General features: G+C 41.3%; 1 long non-coding RNA gene across 1 annotated transcript in view; it reads right to left on the bottom strand.

Moving 5' to 3' along the window:
* Positions 1-15,468, bottom strand: part of LOC311435983 — a 93,387-nt gene extending 77,919 nt beyond the window's left edge. The window contains exons 1-2 of the long non-coding RNA XR_014692516.1: positions 14,905-15,468; positions 10,235-10,294 (exon numbers count right to left, since the gene is read on the bottom strand). This is a non-coding gene — a long non-coding RNA (uncharacterized lncRNA). The remainder of the gene's footprint in view (positions 1-10,234; positions 10,295-14,904) is intronic.
* Between the last annotated feature and the right edge of the window lie 109 nt (positions 15,469-15,577).

The raw sequence follows: 15,577 nt of genomic DNA, 5'->3' as shown, positions 1-15,577 counted from the left end.
CTACAAGACCGGCTCAGAATGTTGTTAACCTACTGACATCAGCAGAGGTCTTCATGCAAAGCGCTGTGTTTGTGGGGTTCACAGCTGGCAGCGGACATTGACCTCATCCCTTGGGGAAGAAAAGGAGTAAATGTGAGAAATGAAACCCCCCAGCACTAGAAATTTCATCTTCTGGACGATCCTTCCTGTACAGCAGGAATTTAAGTCAACAGCAGCTACAAAATGACTTTCCCACTCTGTTCCCCTTGCACTGGTTTGGCCTGGGTGACAATTTCAGGCTCTGGGGCAGAGAATCTGCTCAGCCCAGAGGTTCTCTGGGGAGAACTGATGTCGTGGTTCCGCTCGAGTGGGCAGCTGAGCTCCACCACAGCCGCTCTCTCACTCCCCCTCCTCAAAGAGGAATGGGGAGAAAATATGTGAAAAGGGCTCAAGGATTGAGATAAGGACGAGAAAATCACGCAATAATTATTGTAACGGGCAAAACAGACTCGGCATAAGGAGATAGTAAGATTTATTGCCTACAACTAACAAGCAAGAGAAGTGAGAAAACAAAGGAAAAAAAAACAAAAGCACCTTCCCCCCCCATCCACCCTCTTCCACCTCCTCCCCCCGAGCGGCGCAGGGGAACGGGGAATGGGGGTTATGGTCAGTCTACAGCACTTCTTCTCTGCCGCTCCTTCTCGGTCACTCTCGTCCCCTGTGCTGTGGGGTCCCACCCACGGGATACAGTCCTTGATGAACTGATCCGGCGTGGGCTTCCCACAGGCAGCAGCTCTTCCAGAACTGCTCCAGATATGGGTCCGTACCACGGGGTCCATCCCTCAGGAGAAAACTGCTCCAACCTGGCTCCCCTACGGGCAGCAGCTCCTGCCAGATCACCTGCTCCTGCGTGGGCTCCTCTCCACGGGCTACAGGTCCGGCCCGGAAACTGCTCCGGCAGGGGTCTTCCACAGGCGGCAGCCTCCATCGGTGCAGGGCCACCTGCTCCACCGTGGTCTCCTCCACGGGCTGCAGCGTGGAACCCTGCTCCACCGTGGTACTCCATGGGCTGCAGGGGGACATCCTGCTTCACCATGGTCCTCACCACAGGCCGCAGGGGACTTCTGCTCCGGCGCCTGGAGCACCTCTCCCCCTCCTTCTACACTGACCTTGGTGCAAGGCTGTTCTCTCATTCCCTTGACTCTCCCGGCTGCTGCGTGGCGCAGCGTTTTTTCCCTGTCTTAAATATGCTCTCACAGAGGCGCAAAACAACATCGCTTATTGGCTCGGATCTGGAAAACAATGGGGCCCTTCCCAAACATGGGGCAGCTTCTAGATCTTTCTCACAGAAACCACCCCTATGGCTCCATGCTACCAAAACCTTGCCACGTAAACCCACTACAACTGAGTACACTGCACCTGAAGAAGGCGGTGGGAATTGATCCTCACACCTGGGAACAGTCGTGGAGGAATCGTGCATGTGTTCTGGACTGTGGATTAGAGGAATTCCTCAAAAGCAGAGTCTGGGGAATCTCACCTAATCCAGACCAAGAAGCCATTGCAAGCGGGCTTACAACAGAACACACTGTCACCTCCTGGACAGTGACTGCCCAGTCTGTGTGAGAGAGTCAGTTCCCCCAGGGACCTTCAGCTTTGCAAAGATGACAATAAATTACCTCTCTTCCTGATTGTCTGTGCAATACACTTTATTGGGGAAAGTAGGCATAGGTTGCTACCTGCTCAGCTGCAGCAGAATCAGGGCAGCATTTGGAGGTGAGATGTATCAAAATGGAATGCTTCCCGTACCACAACATCATTTCCTAATGAACCATACCTGTAGTCTCAGACAGCATTGTTCAGAAAGGGATTATTATTACTCGGAGGCCTGTGATATGAAAATTAGATGTCATGAGTTACCTACATATCCGACTTTTTATGTTACCAGAGTTCTCATAAAGATACATGTCTCCTGTACATTATGGTCCACCCCTGCCATGTAAGCAAATATGCACCCATCCTGTAATCAAATTGTAGATGTCTGCCATCATTCATCTGTTTGCAAGTAGGTGCCAAGTCAAATAAAGACTGTCTACTTTTATGTGTCTATTACTTTCCCAAAAAGCAGATATTCCTCTTGTATGAGACAGATGTGTTCATTTATGTTATATGGGATGCAAACATCCTCAGGTCACCTAAACTTACACACATGCATGTGCAGAAGACATACCTTGTCAAGTATGTATCATAAAACATTCTGATTGTGCTATGGATACACAGCTGGTGATGGAGTTGAAAGGACTGATTTTACAGGGAAGGATGACAGGTCTCTGGAGAAAGAGGGTGTCACAGAGGTGGGCAGGGAGGAACAAACTGTTTGGGTTGGCATATATGGCTTGTGGCACTCCATCCCAGAACCCACCTGACAGTCCTTCCTAGCCCTGAACAAACCTTGATAAAACCTTCCAGAGAGTTCTCACTGTACTTTCACATGTACTAGTCCATTTCACCCAAGTCTGCCCATTAATGTGGGGAATGTAGAGGATGAAAATACATTTCTACAACACTTGAATGTATGCGCCCTGTCTCCTCCTTCATATGTAGTTAGCATCACCTAGCACACAGGGAGCAGTTTATGTTTTCCAAAATATTCTTATTTCCCCTCTGAAGGAAAAGGAAGAATAGAAAAAGCATTTCCTGTGCAGACATCTGCTGCTGGACCTGTGAGAGGATTTCCTCAGTTTCCTCCTTAGACTAGGATCAGCCTGAACTAGGGAGACTAGATAAGATATTAAAAAAATCACAGCAAGATGAATCATAGCAAAACCTGACTTTTAATGAATTGTTCAAATCCATAAAAGTGATGTCCCCCATCTGTTATAAAAAATGTGTAATATTCTTCATGTCACTTAACTGATTCTGAACACTGTGTGGGAGAACACAGAAGAAAGATTAAACTAGGCTAGGAGGATTTCATAACATTCTGTAGCATCTCCTCTCAGCAGAGTAAATAGCACTGTCTACTGCAGCTCTTCACATAGATTTTTATGCTGCATTCCTAAAAAGCCACAAAGAATGACACATTCCTTTGGGTCAAATACACACACAACAGTAGCAAACATTTATACAGCTACTAGCAAAAAACTCAGCCAGCTTTATCACTAGTATTCAAGGTAATCTGCAGGAACTGGGAATTTGGAAAATAGGGCTGGATAGCTCTAAGACGTTCAAATACAGTCAGATGAAAGACTTAGTCACTCAAAGACTTTCTCACTGATTAAGTGATTGACCATCACTGGTTTATACTAGGTACCTGACTTTTGGTTTACTTGGGTTTAGGTGAGACTTCTCCTGGCCAACCTGTAAGGTCCATCTTTCCCAGCTGCCTTAGAATGATTCTGGGGAGTGGAAACATCACAGAGAGTTTTTACCACACAAATCTCTCCCAGTATCAGATAAGCTCCTCGGCCTTAAGAAACAACTTTTCTGAAACTCTGTGGACTGCTGTCCTCCTGCATCCCAAGTAGCTAACCAAAGAGGGATATGAAATTGTTTGATCTCATATAGGCATGAACTGTCTTAAGTGTATGAATGCATATAAGAGTGAAGTTGAAGGAAAACCACCTAAATGTCACATGTAAGGCCTCTCCCCTGTGACATATGTACAACTTGGAAAATGGGAGCAGTTATTGGTAGAAGAAATGGATTGCAATATTCTGCTTGGTTCTTTTCCCCCCCTTTAGAAAGGTATAAGAAAGTGCTTTCTTTGCTTATTCTTAGATGTGAGATGTGTCCTCCAACCTCCACATAGGACATGCCTTCCCGCCCCTTTGCCAGCTTGGTTGCCCTCCTCTGGACACTTTCAAGGACCTCAACATCCTTTTTGCATCGTGCAGCCCAAGCTGCACACAGTAGTCAAGATAAGGCTGCACCAACACAAAACACAGCAGAATCACCTCTTTTGACCAGCTGGCTATGCTGTGGTTAATGCATCCCATAATGTGCTTTCTCTTCTTGGCTGCCAGGGCACACTGCTGACTCCTGTTGAGCCTACTATTGACCTGCACCCCTAGACCACTTTCTGCTGAGCTGCTCTCCAGCCGCTTGTCTCCCAGATTATACCTAAGTCCAATATTACTCCATCCCAGCTGCAGAACTTGGCATTTGTCTTAGCTGTATGTCATGCCATTGATGATTGCCCAGTGCTTCAATGTATCCAGATCCCTATGCAAGGCCTCTTGTCCCACCAGAGAATCATCAGCACCTCCCAGTTTAGGATTGTCTGCAAACTTGCTGAAGATGCATTGCACTCCTGCATCCAGCTAATTGATAAAAATGTTGAACTGAACTGTCCTGTTGAAACTCAGTTGGAACGGAGCCCTGGGGAATACCACTGGTGACTGCCTGTCAGCCAGATGTACCCCCATTTGTTGCAACCCTTAGAACTCTATCATTGAGACAGCATCACCCAGCATAATATGAACCTGTTTATCTCACAGTTGGACAGTTTGTCTGGAAGGATGCTGCAAGGGGACATTATCAGATGCTGTCGTGGTTTAACCCAGCATTCCACCAGCTACTAGGAAGAAAATTAATTCTGTTCTAACTGAAACCAGGACAGATGCCTTATTGGAATTCAAAAAGATTACATCTACTGCCATCCCTTCCTTCATGCAGCAGGTGACATCATAGAAGGAGATCAAATTACTAAGGCAGGACTTTCCTTTGATGAAGCCTTCTTGACTATACCTGATAATAGCTTTTTTCTTTACCTGCCTTTCAGTAACCCCCAGGACAATCTTCTCCATAACTTTTCCAGGGACTGAGGCTGTACTAACAGGTCTGTAGTTTCCTGCATCTTCTCTCATGCCCCTTTTGTAGATGAGTATAATGTTGGCTAGATCTGCATGCGGTTGCAGGGCTATGATCTTGCTGGGATCATAGAGACATGGTGGATGGCTTACATGACTGTGGTGTTGCAATGCAGGGATTCAGGCTTTTTAGGAAAAATGTACTTGGTGACCCACAAGGACCAACAAGTCCAACTCCTGGTTCCACACAGAACCACCCGAAAGTCACACTGGTGACTTCAGGACAGCAGATTTTGGCTTAATCAGACATCTTCTTGGGAGAGTCTCATGGGATAAGGACCTTGAGGGATGCAAGAAAGCTGGTGAATATTCATGGATCACCAAGCTCAGAAGTAGAGTACCCCAATGAGAAAGACGTCAGGCAACTATGCCAGGAGGTCTGTGTGGATGAGCAGGGAGCTCCTGGCAAAACCAAAACATTAAAAGGAAGTATGCAGAATGTGGAAGCAGGGAACCCAGCAGAAATACACCATCCAAGCATGCAGAGATGCATTTACAAAAGCCAAAACCCAACTGAAGTTGAATCTGGTGCAGGATGGCAAAGGCAACAGGAAGGGCTTCTCTAAGTACATAGGTGATGAAAGGAAGGCTATGGGAAATAATGTGGGACCACTGCTGAGTGAAACAGGAAACCTAGCCTCACAGGACAGGGAAAAGATGAGGGTCAATGTCTTTTTTTTGCCTCAGTCTTTGCTAGGAAGACCAGACCTCAGGAATCCCAGGTCCCAGAGACCAGGAAGAAAAACTGGAGCAAGGAGGACGTACCCTTGGTGGAAGAGAATCAGGTCAGGACATATTTCACCAAACTGGACATACATAAGTTGACGGACTCAGGTGGAATGCTCTCACGAGCACTGAAGAAGCTGCTAGGACACTCAATAATCTTTGATTGGCCATGGTGACCAGAAGTGCCCAAAGATTGAAGGAAAACAGGTTTCACTCCTATCTTCAAGAAAGGCAAGAATGAGGACCTGGGGAACGGCAGGCCACATCTTCCCTGGGAAGATGGTGGAGCTAAACCTGGAAATCATTTCCAGGCAGATGAAAGGACAAAAAACATCAGGAGTAGTCAGCACAGATTACTTCTGCTCCGCTCCAGGAGTGAGGGAACAATGCTGCCCAGAGTCCACTGACATCTCAAGACCGTGGCTGAGGCCTTCAGCCTATGCATTCAGAAAAGTATTTAGTCCCAAATACTGATTTTCTTTTGACTTTTAACTAAGCATGTTTGACCTTCTGTGTCTGAAGAATTTGAATGAACATCTTTTCTGTAGTAGCTATATCCCCTCTGCACATCTGTCTGCCCAGAGGTTTACTGCAAATGTTTCCATCTCTTTTTAAAAACAGGTCATTTGTCTAGTTGAATCAGGCTTATATAAGACAGTTTACCAGGGTAGCCAGTGCACATTAGCACTCTTTTATTAATGAGTTCTACACAATAAAACTGCACAATTCTTTTTGCTGTTCTCCCAGAGAACAGGCCAGGGTTTTAAAGTGACTTTCTAATCAAGCTGCAGCTCATTAATGGAGTCTATTTTTTAATAGTTTTTTATAGTGAGACTGCTTAAAAATACCCTTTAATTAACTCCAGTTCATTTTTGCTTACACTTCTCTTCATTTGATTTAGAGCAAAGACTGCGTGAGCTGATGTTCACAAACAGGAAGAATTATTTTATGATAACATTTTAAACAAATGAGATTTAATCTTTGTAACAAAAAGAAGAAAAAAAAAACATTTAAAAAATGAAGCTAGAAAACTGCATTATCCACTATGTAGATATTTACATAAAATGTAAATATTCATATGTGCAAATATTTATATACAAATATATTAGCTAGGCATATTTTAGTAATGAAATATACTCCAGTATATACAAGTATACACAGACAGAAACACCAGCCTTGCAAATTTAAACACTAAAATCTATTCTTGTGAGAAATTAGAAGTAATTAGATCTATGTTTTACAAAATCTCAGACTTTCTAAGTGGGAAATGGAAGAAGGTTTTAACTCTGTGGGTAAAGACCTACCCGTCCTAATAACGAATTTTTAAGCATGAAAGACTTCTCTGTTGAAAAAATGTCTAAATGGGTTTTTAATAGAGAAACATGACTGACTAATGTGACAGAAATGTTTCCTACAATAAAGGCAGAAGAATCTATAATAAAGGATAGAAATATATGAATCCATGGCAGAGATATGACTACATCTCACCTTTACTATGGCTTTGTTGCAATGTAAGGACAAAATGAGTTTCTTAATTTGGGCTACAAAACTGGAGCATAAAAGCAGATGAAACAATTATTCTAACACAATTTTTCTAACTGTGAGTCTGTAACTGCGTTAAGAGAGAGATAAAAGTTTTTATTGGTTAGCCATAGATACCTTTAATTGCTAGTAGCTGCTAAAGCAGGCTTATGATGACTCTGCCAAACAGTAGCAGAACAGTGCCCACAATTAAAGCTAGTTAGCTATTCCCTCCCTGGTGTAGCACTTACAGCTTGTAATTCTGGTCACTTCTCATTTTACTGAACTAGATGAATTGGGATGTTGCTATCTTATCTGCAGTGGAGAAAAAGGGGGTGGAAGGAGAGGTAAAAAAGGTGTTTACACACAGACACATCAGCCTAAAAAGGGGTTTGAATTTTAAAACTGACAGTTTTTATGAAACACTGCCCCAGAGCAAACCTGTTATTATTCATATATACAGAGCTATTTGAGAAGTCAATCTAGTAGTAAATGCAATGTATCAAACACATCTCTCATTAAGGGAGAGAAGGAGGAGGAAAAGATGGAGAGACAAAACAATCCATTTTTCCTTGGATAGTGGTGGAGGACACACACAAAAAACAGCTTCATCCAAAAAAAAAAAAAAAAATGTATTTCTTTCCCCTTTTTTTCTGTACTGGTCATCATAATGAAACATATCACTGCTAGAGAAGCATGGACAAAAACTGTAGGGCAGGAAGACAGTCTTCAAGAACAGCTCTGGGTTACTGTTGTATTAAATGACATTTTTGATATCTTATGTTTTTAATCAATACAACACTAGATCAAATCTATAATTTAAAAATAAATAAATAAATAATAATAATAATAATAATAATAATAATAATAATAATAGTAATAATAATAAAAACAGACTTTACCTTTTTCACCTTTTCTCCTTAAGGATAAAGTTGCAATCAACTTTCTTTTCTGTCACTGAAAAAAAATTACCAGCTATATATGGCTTCTCCAAAAGCTTTGGGACATCTCCAGTAAGGATCCCAGGAACACTGACTCCTCCTACAGCCAGTGCACACCTTAAAGGTACTACCACCTTTTACAACCCAAACCACCTTTAAATATGGAATCAGATCAAGACCTGGATGAGACCAGAACAACCAAATGTTAACTCTAACAGTGAGTATGAAAAGGTAGTTGTTTGGGGTTCCTCCCCAGCTCTATAAAGGAACTTTGCAGTGATACCAGTCCTAAGGATATAGTAAAACTTCTTTCATTCAGTCCAGTCCAGCTGCCTTTCAGGCAGGGTGGCCCTATGAAAGACACATTACACTATGGCTAAGCAGACGGCGATCATGATTTTTCTGATGATTTCGATATTGCAAAATTTTGGTGATGGTGTGTTTTTTTGTGTTTTTTGCTTGCTTGTTTGTTTGTTTGTTTTGTTTTGTTTTGTTTTGTTTTTTTCTGTTCAGCATTTAACAAGTCTGAGGGCTGCTAGTGGACACTTTTGCAAACAGGGAGCCAGGATGATCTAAGGACCCCACAAATTCAACCAGCCCCCAGGATGTTAAGTAAGCAGCAAAAGAATCAAGCCCAGAAACTTAGGAAGCTCTAGGCAGGATTTCACAAACAAATTGGTTTCCTTCAATCTCCAGCAAAAGCTATTCTCAGCTGAAGTATTCTGACATGACTATATGATTTGGGTAGATATTTCAGCTGAATCTGTCTAACCATTTTTAGTTTGTGCCTTCTAAAAAGGACTGCAAAGAGCTGGTGTCAGCCCTGTCCCTCAATGTCTAGGAAACTTGATTCCATCTCTGTACAACTCAAACAGCCATACTGAGAAAGGTAATGAGTTTCATTAAAGCTGTAGTTTCTAGTAAGCAGATAAAAGATTTGCTTTTCATTCTTTCTAACAAGTGAAATAGGGAATAAATGTTCTTCCCCTGTAGCTAAAGAAATTTGAAACAAGTCCAAACAGCTTTTCTATTGAATTTATACAAACAGCAGCTCTAAACTCATAAAAATATATCACTGTGAAACTTACAAATACGGCTTCATTTTATTACCCTTACAACGATAATTTGGAGCAATAAATATTTTACACAGAACTTGTCTTATGTCTGCAACTTGGGTCATGTAATTTCCTTGGACTTCACTCTGTATCTGGAACTCATAACCTAGTTGGTCTGTGCCTGGAAATCCTAATGATGTTAGAGGCAGCTAGCTATATGCAATGATAGACCAGCCTACGTTATATACGAGTTGTATTTAATAAGAGCCCGGATCAAGCTTTCTTTTTCTCTGTTGAACATATCTTTCTCTGCAAGGTCAGTGGATTTCTGTGGAATCCCTTGCAAACTTAGGTAACAATCTAAATCAGAGAGGCAGAGTTGAGCCTTAAGGGTTAGAGACCATCACAGAAAAAAGAAAAGAAAAAAAAAATCTTTTACACACAACAGTGTCCTTAAAGGAACACAGTTATGCTTGATATAATCTGCTAGGTGAAAGCATTCAACCTTGAACAGTGTCTGATAAAGACTACAAAGCATACAGGTGCCTGGGCATGTTCTTTGCATCTAAGGTAACCATACCTCTGCTGTGCTGTAGCTATTGCAACACCTTAAATGATTTCTAGTGTTAAGAGCAATAACAGCTTGCTTTAAGCTTCCAGTCCATCTAGTGATGTTATGTTCTATTTGAAATAAGCAAAGGCCACACACTTTTTTTTTTTTTTTTTTTTTTTCCCTGCAGTGTTAACCCAGGGGACAGATGACTGCACTCCGGGTCCCTGCCTTGGTCCTGAGCAGATAACACATCATGCTGCGTAGGGAATGGATGGCTAGAAAGTGTCCCATCGCTCCCCAGTGCTTATGAAAACACACAGTATGCTTCACCTCCTGCCAACCGTGTGAAAGGAAAGTGGGCCATCTCCTTACCCACTTTTAGTCCCTTTAAAGCTGGCAGACATCCCAGACAATTCAACGGGGAGCAAAGTGCCTTCATAACCACAGTGCTATCAGGCTCCTAGACAACTGTGGCACAGTTTTCTGCTCTCTGTGCCCTACCCATGTCACACACTGGAGGCTAGGCAAAGTCTATATAGCCCATAACAATAAAAGAAATACTAGAAGAAACAGGTAGAAGAAATAACCTACCTTATGCAGGTTTGTATTTGAGTCACAGAATAAACATTCATCTCGAATCCTTTCCTTCACCTAAGCAAGAAAAACAGTAGAGTATGCTTCAATTAGAATATGCAAATTAGTTCTTTCCTATTACCATTAAGTTCTCACAGATCATGCAACACTGGCGAGACAGGGATTTGCTTCTAAAGCAAGTAGCAATGATACAAAAAGAAAAAAAATTAGTAAAATATATTCCAGCAGGTGGCAGGTACAGGAAAACAAAAGGGGACAGCACAAATGCAGAACACTATTCTCAATCACAGTAACACTCTCTAAAAACTGAGATGGAAATAATGTAATACTGTAATTCTGAAGAGCATTAAAATCTTGCTCTTAACATAATTCAAGGCCAGGATTTCCTAACTGAGAGTAGCCAGAAGACTGAGCGAAGAATTAACTTGTCTTTTTGAAACCACCTGGCTCTTTCCTTATATTTGAACATGGCTGTGACTAGAAAAACGTATGTCTCTCAGGCTGAACATATAATAAATCTAAATAGCACGATTGGCTTTTTGATATTGACATTTTGACATGGTTAGGCACTGCTGAAAACAGGGATCCTAACCCTTTCTCACCAGCTCTCGGCCACAAGCAGGATCTAGCTGGAGCAAAGCCTCAGTGAAGAATGAAAGCAGCAGGAAACAGTTCTCTTTGCTGGTGGCACTGGTGGTTTTCTGCTGCTTTGGCAAACTCAGACACCCAGAAAAAAGGGTCTGGCACCATGAAGATGGAGAGAGAAAAGGACAGACCAGCCCTCTTCAGCACCTGTAAGCCCTGCTTGCCTTCAGATGTCACCCTCAACAGAAGGATGGGAAAATCTGCACTGCAGCAACTACTCCACACTCCTCTCTTGCCCAGAGCTCTCGTCACCCACACAGACTACCCTGTACCAGTTATCACTCTGTATCTATCCTCTTTCTCTTTACATAGCAATCCCATACCATAAAGGGGTACATTCTCAAAGGCAAAGGCTTAATTGCTTGCAGAGCTGTAATAAGTCTGACACGTCTTCTGGAACTTGGATCTCATCCATTGTCAATTTACTACTAATCTTTTATTTTCCCTTTACTTTGTTAAACCAAACATTCTTCATATCATGTAGAAGCCATCATCCGTAGTCTTGCCTCACTAAGTAATAATCCCTATTTCTTATTACAAGCAGCACTTCAGTTATGGAAAGGAAAAGATGGGTCTTATATGTTTATATTGAAAGACAGGATTTTGGCAGTCCTCTTACTTATAGCAGTATAAACCTCAGTGCTCCACAGTCCTTGGCTCCTGGATCTTGAAGTACAAACTTGAGAATGTTTTGTCTAGAGAAAATGTATTAGCAGGCAATGGCATTACTGCGTGTTTAAGAGAGACCATTTCAAATCAAATTCTCAGCTGTGCTATGTGGAATCTTCAAACTAATCCTTTATTTATTTCACTGGAAAATTCAATATTATCACTGAATTACCATTCATTTTCCCTTTTTACTTTAAGAGTTCCCTTCTGCATGCCTCACCTTCCACCTTGCTTTCAGAAATGCACCTATACAGCAAGTAACGCTGTCATATCCAACCTCAACACCTCATAAGTTCTTGCCACTGGGGATAACAGAAAAACAAAATTTGTAGGAAAAGGGAAAAATGTACATGTATTTCAACTGAGCAAGGGCTGGCTTATAACCTCACACTCCCAACCACATACAACATTGTTCCATACTTTCCTTTGCTTCTCATGTCCTTTGCTTTTCACACCAAAATAGTGCATTTCTCATGTCTAGATGTCTCAATGTCATTTCTTCATTCTAGCCCTGAATTCGACCTGTCTTCTTGAGATTTTAGACATGAATTAACATATCTGTTATTTCTTAAATTTAAAATAACTTTAGAATATGTCTGTTTAAATGTATTTTATAACTCATCCTCTGAATCCCCTTAGCTTCCTACATTACACTACTTCCTGCTTTCCCAAGTGTTTCCCAGTGACAAACCTAGAAATCTGTGAGCTTGAATTGTCTTAAATTGCTTAAATCATAACTGCATTCCTTCGATCTGACAAATGTACACTTTGTTATGTAACAGGCAGCACCAATGGAGACCACACAGAGAAAATTTTAAGTATTGCTCAATTAAGTAATTTTCATGCCTATGCTTTCTTCTTCAGCTGTCTTCCACCTCTGCCTTTCCAAAACACTGTGACAAACAGTGGAGTGGTGGCACAGGGTTTGAAAGAAAGTTTTCAAACCCGGTTAAGTAGTTTGATCACTGGTGCTTATGGCAGCACGAATCCATTGCTCTCCAGGCTGTATTTGAAACAGCTTCAGACAGTCCCAGAGCTGTTAAGCCAGCTGCAAAGCACACCTCCAGCTCCATCCACGCTGCAGCCCCTCCTGGAAGCTGCATTGCTTCCCGTGAGTCATCATCTCCTCCTTCACCACTGCAGAGGCATCCCACATCTGCTCAGGGAAGTCTGGTGCCTTCCTGTCTCCAGCCCTGTCCCCAGATTTTCTGACCCTGGCTTTGAATGAGTTGGTATCTCAGAATTGCTTTCTCCAAGCAGGCTCCAGTTTCATTTATTGCATGGGCAGAACACCTCTTTCTTTACAGTGTATGACACATGCCAGTCATCCAGGATATAATGGAATTTCGGTATTATCAGAGGCCCCATTTTTCACATCCTCCTTTTCAGACTAACGAGGGAAGCGTAAATGAATATTGGCAACATTGCACTTATAATTTTAATTTCCTTTCTTATTCTTTTGGCTTTAAGAATTCTCATTTCCTTTTTCTAGATTAGTCATTATTCAATCGAAAGAATAAAAATACAGCACGTGTATAGTTACTGTATCACTTCTACCAGTTTTCCCACAGTTGAAGAGACACTGCCACAATCACGTTAAACAAGTCTGCTTTAAGGAAATTACAAATTTGCTTGATAAAGAGAAATATGCAGTCAGAACAGATCAAGACTTTCATAAGGCATCAGATCTAGTAACCAGAACATTTGAATTGAAAAAGTAAGGACTATATGTCAAGGGCACTTGAAATAGCTTAACAGCTGGTGAACTGATAGATCTTGAAACCATATTGGCAACTGGGGTTCCTTATCAAAGCACTGTGAAAATGTTTCCAATATGAATGTTAAGGATCAGTATTGCACTCATGAAAATCTGTGAAAAGTGAAGAAAAAAAATTAAACTGAAGTTACTTGTGCCTAGACAAAATACCTTTCAGTGAGATGCTGTAAGAGATCATTTTCTTTAGCTTATCCCCTGCTCCCCCCCAAAAAAAACTAATAATAAAAAAAAAAAATATAATAATAATACTGAGAAGGTACTTAATTGGAATAAGAAAGTACATTTTGGGGCAAAATATATCTTTAATCTACCTAGGAAGGTGATCATATAAAGCAATGTCTTGGAGCTACAGTTAGATACTGCCAGATTAAAAGGTAAAGATACTTTCTGTTGTTATTTTGATACTGAAGATGGTCCACAATTGGAACAAGCTACCTAAAGAAATGGTGATTTTTTTACCTTTTGATTCTTCTATATTAAGACAGGATATTACACGTGAAATAGGTATCACACCATCTGATCTAGAGATTACATGGAAGAAACAGTGATCCTTTATGACTAAATCATGTGCTGAAGCAGTTGAACAGTACCTAAGCATTTTGGATTTCACCTGCCTGCAAGAAGACCAAAACGCACTATCATGCCATAAATAGCACAATTAATCAGCAAAGTTAATCTCAAATGAAATTTCTCTACTGTTTCTCTACTGGACTCTCAGACTCTCATGTTTATACTGAAACATAAAGGAATATATTAAAATACAAGTAAAAAGACTATTACTGTTGGTGGTGGGTGCTTGTGTGTTTTTTTTTGGATAGTAAACACAGTAGTGAAATATTCTCTTTACATATTAAAAATTAGAAGGTCAGTATTAACAGATGTCTATTGCTGTTAAAGAAATTATAGTGAAATGATTGAGGAAGGTGAAATACAGGAAATATCTTAACTGCTAAATATGCAAAAAACATTGAATAAAATAAATTCATAGTTACAGTATCCTATCTTTTCTTGTACTTATTTCCTGAAAACATTTGTCAAAATTCTGTTTAGAGATACCAAACAGAACTGAGTGATTTTTATTCCTCAGATTTTCACTTGTTTATTTTACTAATTAATTTGGCCCTGCAAAAGTATGCCTATTCAGGGCTGAAGCAGACAAACAGTTATAAACAAAACAGCTCCCCACGCACTCCTACGTCCTTTAATCCATTTGAAATTGCTGGTGATACTTAAACAAACACAGCACCTTTGTTCTGCATTCCTCAGTAAGAGCCAGAACTAGAAAACAGAGTTCCGTAACTGATTGCTGTGACTCCTGTTACAATACCACTACACACTAAGACTGCAGGAAAAGGATTTAAGAAAATCCACATGGTGCAATTTTTACATAGAAGTAGTACACTAAGCTGTTTTTTTGGTGCCAAAAGCTTGTGTAACCTGACATTTCCACTGACCACAACTCAAGGAGTGCGCAAACAGCAAACACGTCACCACCAATGGTCAAGGTATCCTGCAAAAAGTAGGCCGTTAGCCTAATTTAATCAGAAATGCGAGAGGCAATTTAAACCTTCCTCACCCAATAACTTACGTGCCCGTATGAACCCTCTCAGATGCGTAGGTTCGGCTCATGCCAGCCTCCTGCCTGGCACACACGTGCAGTGTGAGCCCAGCCCTGCGATGCCTGTGCAAACAGCTCCACCAACACAGACGGAACTTTAAACACCAAACCCTGAATCAATAAAATGACGTGCCATTGGGGAACAGCTCTCCAGCCACACTGGTGAACAAGCGGCCACTCTTTGCAAAGGAAAGCTGCAGTAGTAAAACTCCAGAACAGGAGCAAGAGTTTGGAACAGAAAATGTTTTTTAAAAAGTGTGAATCAGGGAATCTCACACTGACCCTCAGCTGCAGAGAGATTCTGGGCTGCCATCCAAGCATGTTAGGGGAGTGCTGAGCCATTATTATGCAAGTTACCTCGTTGGGCAAACCGCCCTGAGCCCTGCATACAAGCAGTACAAGTTGAGCATCGTTAGGAAGAGACCACCACTTTCCGACAGATCTGTCAGCCTGCATGAAACCCCTCAGGAGGGTGGGGAGCTAAATTGACCAAAATCAACTGAGAAATAAGCTCCCCGCTGAGAAATGAGCTACCCCACCATATATTTATATATATATATATATATATATATATATATATATATATGCTTTTAATTACCGGTAAATTTCAAGAGAGTTTGCTGAATAAATG

Source organism: Aythya ferina, assembly GCF_964211825.1.
Source record: "Aythya ferina genome assembly, chromosome: 4".
Classification (NCBI taxonomy): domain Eukaryota; kingdom Metazoa; phylum Chordata; class Aves; order Anseriformes; family Anatidae; genus Aythya; species Aythya ferina.
This window is presented reverse-complemented; position numbering and strand designations above follow the sequence as displayed.